A 3424-nucleotide genomic window follows, 5' to 3' on the forward strand; every position below is an offset into this window, starting at 1 on the left:
AAAAATGAGAATGAATCATTGATTTTTGAATCATTCTTTTTTTTTTTGCCACTGTATCTCTTTCAAGTATGCAATTCAGTGGTATTAAGTACATTCCTAAAGCTATGCAATCATTACCACTCTCCATTTCTAGAAGAATTATTGATTTTTAAATAGTAAAATATGGGCACAGGAAATCAAGTCTGATATCATTTTTTTTGGACAAGATAAAGGCAGCAGGGAAGTCTGGGGTAGACTATGTGCACTGCAGCAGGAAAGAGATTATAGTGGAGTTGGGAGGGGGTGTTGTTTTTTCTAAGATTTAATTGTTACAACTGGTACAAGTCCAGATCCTTGCTTGCCACACACAGTAGCTTTCATATTAAATGATGATAACCACAAGCAGCCTTTGTACAGCACTGATAGTGGACAATGTGACTGCACTCCATGGGTAGGTCACAAAGCAGGGCCGCTCACAATTGATAGTGCCAAAGGAATGGTGATCATTGCAGTGGCTCTAGTCGTTTTACATCTTCAACTTTTGTTTGGATTTGATTCTACAAGACAACTATTCTCTTGCAGCATGAGCTACAAAATTAGTATAATTGACACTAGAACTTATCTTCTCAAACCCTTTTACTTTCCAATTGCAGAACAAAACAGTGGCCAAGTGGGAGGCAACACAGCAGCAGAGGAAGTTGGATCCTCTGAAATCCAGGTTTTCTACCATGGCCCTGGGCTTTCTGCATGCTACTAAATGCATTTTAAAATGAAAATGACTTTGGTAACCACAAGGCAAAATTCTGGAGCAGAAACACTTAGAAGAAGAAATGCAGAAACTGACAGAACCACCAGGGAAAGCCATCCAAATGAAAAGAGATAGAAACATGTGGAAAAAGATACAACAGAAAGATAAAATAAATAAAAAACAAAAGATAGAGGGCCTTCCGGGTGGTGCAGCAGGTTGAGAGCGCCCTGTGAAGCTATCTGCAGCCTCTGCAGTGCGGGTTTGATTCCCTGCCGGCCAGGGAGAAACCCACATGGTGTGGCAGACCTCTCCTGCCTCACCTGCTGCTCCTCTCAGCAGTGTCTTTGGTCTGTCTGCCTGTTCTGCTCCCTGCTCTGTCTCTGGTGAATTCTCTCACCCTCCCACGCCTCTGACCTGTACCCCGGTTCTTGTATAAATAAATCTTTTTTAAAAAAGATAGAATGCTACTAAATAAGCTTCACATATTAATAATTACCCTAAATGTGAGTGGTGTGACTCAAAAATCAAAAGAAATAGAATGGAAGAAGCTTCTGGAAGTAATGTCACAATGGCTGTGTAAGGAGAACTCCAGGTTCAGTTCAAACTTCTGTTGGCTGATGATAGTGGTACTGGGAAAACTACATTCATGAAACATAATTGGATTGATGAATTTGAAAGGAAGTATCTATTAATAGGTACCTTGGGTGTCATGGTCGATCCCCTTGTGTTCTATACCAACAGAGGACCTATTAAATTCAACGTCAGTAGAAATTAAGTGAACTGAGAGAAAGCTAGTATATCCAAGCTCAGTGTCCCATTATAATGTTTGATATAACATCAAGAGCCACTTACAAGAATATGCCTAACTGGCACAGAAATCTGGTATGAACATATGAAAACATCTTTATCGGGGCTCTCCGGTGGCACAGCAGTTGAGTGCTGGGTTGCGAAGCTGCCCGCAGCCTCTGCAGCGCCAGTTCGATCCCCAGCCGCCAGGTGAGGGTCCCACATGGCGCGCAGACCTCTCCGGCCAACCACTGCTCCCCTTAGCAGTGTTCTTTGTCAGCCTGCTCCGCTCTCCCCTCTGGCTCTGGTGAATTCTCTCACCCTCCCATGCTTCTGACTGTACCCAGTGCTTATATAAATAAAAAAATAAATAAATAAACCAAGCTCATAAAAATTAATTAATTAATTAAAAAAAAAAGAAAACATCCTTATCATGTTGGGTGGCAACAAAGTGAATATTAAGGAGAGGAAAGTTAAGGCAAAATCTATTGTCGTCCACCAGAAGAAGAATATTTAGTACTATAACATTTTTGCCCAAGGTAGCTACTACTTTGAAAAGTCCTTCCTCTGGCTTTCTAGACAACAAATTGAAGACCCTAACTTGGAATTTGTTGCCTTGCCTGCTCTTTCCCCACCAGAGGTTGTCATGGGCCCAGCTTGGGCAGCATGGAATGAGCATGATTTAGAGGATGCTTAAACAAATGTTGTCCTGGATGAGGAATTTGTTTTGTGAGAGGATGAAAGAGCTCAGCATCAGAAGTCTAGTTTTATAGGCAACTGTCCTATGATGTCAGTGGTGCTGCATGTTTGCCACCTTCTTATATAGCTAAGCAAAACATGTGCTTAGTCTTTGGGATGCTGAAGGAGATGAGTGGGCTTCAAAGTAAATGTGGCAGTTAAAAAGACCTTCATTTTTTGGACCTGCATATTTAGCTGTTTTGAATGCAGTTATTTCCTTCTTGAATTTCAAATATAAGACTCCTGCAGTCACGTATCACACACACACACACACACACACAGATAGAGAATGGCAGGTTGGATAGAAAAGCATGACCATCTATAATATACATATAAGAATCTCAATTCAGATCCAAAGACAAACATATTTAAAGTCTGGAGCAAGGTATTTGATGTCAACAACACAAGAAAATAGCAAAAACTATTATTCTCATGTCTGATAAATTAGATTTTCAGTCAAAAAAAGTAATTAGTGACAAAGATGGACAATATAGAATGATCAAAGAAGTGATTCATCACACTGTCATCAGTACTGTGCACCCAACTGAGCTGTGTCCAAACACATAAAACAACTATTAATAGAGCTAAAGCAACACATTGACAATGTCACAAAAATAGTAGGAGATTTCAACATATCAATCATATCAATGTATAAATCATCCAGACAGAAAGTAAACAAGGATATTGTGCGTTTAAATGAAGTAATGGATAGAGTGGATTTAATTGACATATACAGAGCTTTCCATGCCAACAGAAATGAATGCACATTCATCTCAAGTGCACATGAAACATTCTCAAGGATAGGTCATATGATGGAAACAAAAATTATATGAGGGGTCTCCCTGGTGGCGCAAGGGGTTAAGACAACTTATGAAGCTGTTTGCAGCCACTACAATATGAGTTCGAAACCTGGCAGCCAGGTTGCTACCCACATGGCACAGCAGACCTCTTCTGGCTCACCTGTGCTCCCCTCAGCAGTGTATTTCTGTCATTCCTCCTATTCTGTTCCCCACTCTGTCTCTGGTGGATCCTCTCGCCCCCACCCCACAACTCTGGCCTGTGCCCCAGTTCTTGTGTGCATAAGTGGATAAATCTTAAAAAAAAACAAAAATAATATGAAAATCAAAATTATATCAAGCATATTTTATGATCATAATGCTATACAGCTAGAAA

The 3424-nt window shown here is 40.4% G+C and overlaps 1 pseudogene across 1 annotated transcript; it reads left to right on the plus strand.

The window, feature by feature from the left end:
• Positions 1 to 1295: 1295 nt before the first annotated feature.
• LOC311170497 (GTP-binding nuclear protein Ran-like) lies at positions 1296 to 2210 on the plus strand (annotated as a pseudogene). The gene is made up of 2 exons: positions 1296 to 1609; positions 1920 to 2210. The product of its transcript is annotated as a GTP-binding nuclear protein Ran-like (transcript).
• The last annotated feature ends 1214 nt before the right edge of the window (positions 2211 to 3424 follow it).

Source organism: Talpa europaea, assembly GCF_964194135.1.
Source record: "Talpa europaea genome assembly, chromosome: 5".
NCBI lineage: Eukaryota > Metazoa > Chordata > Mammalia > Eulipotyphla > Talpidae > Talpa > Talpa europaea.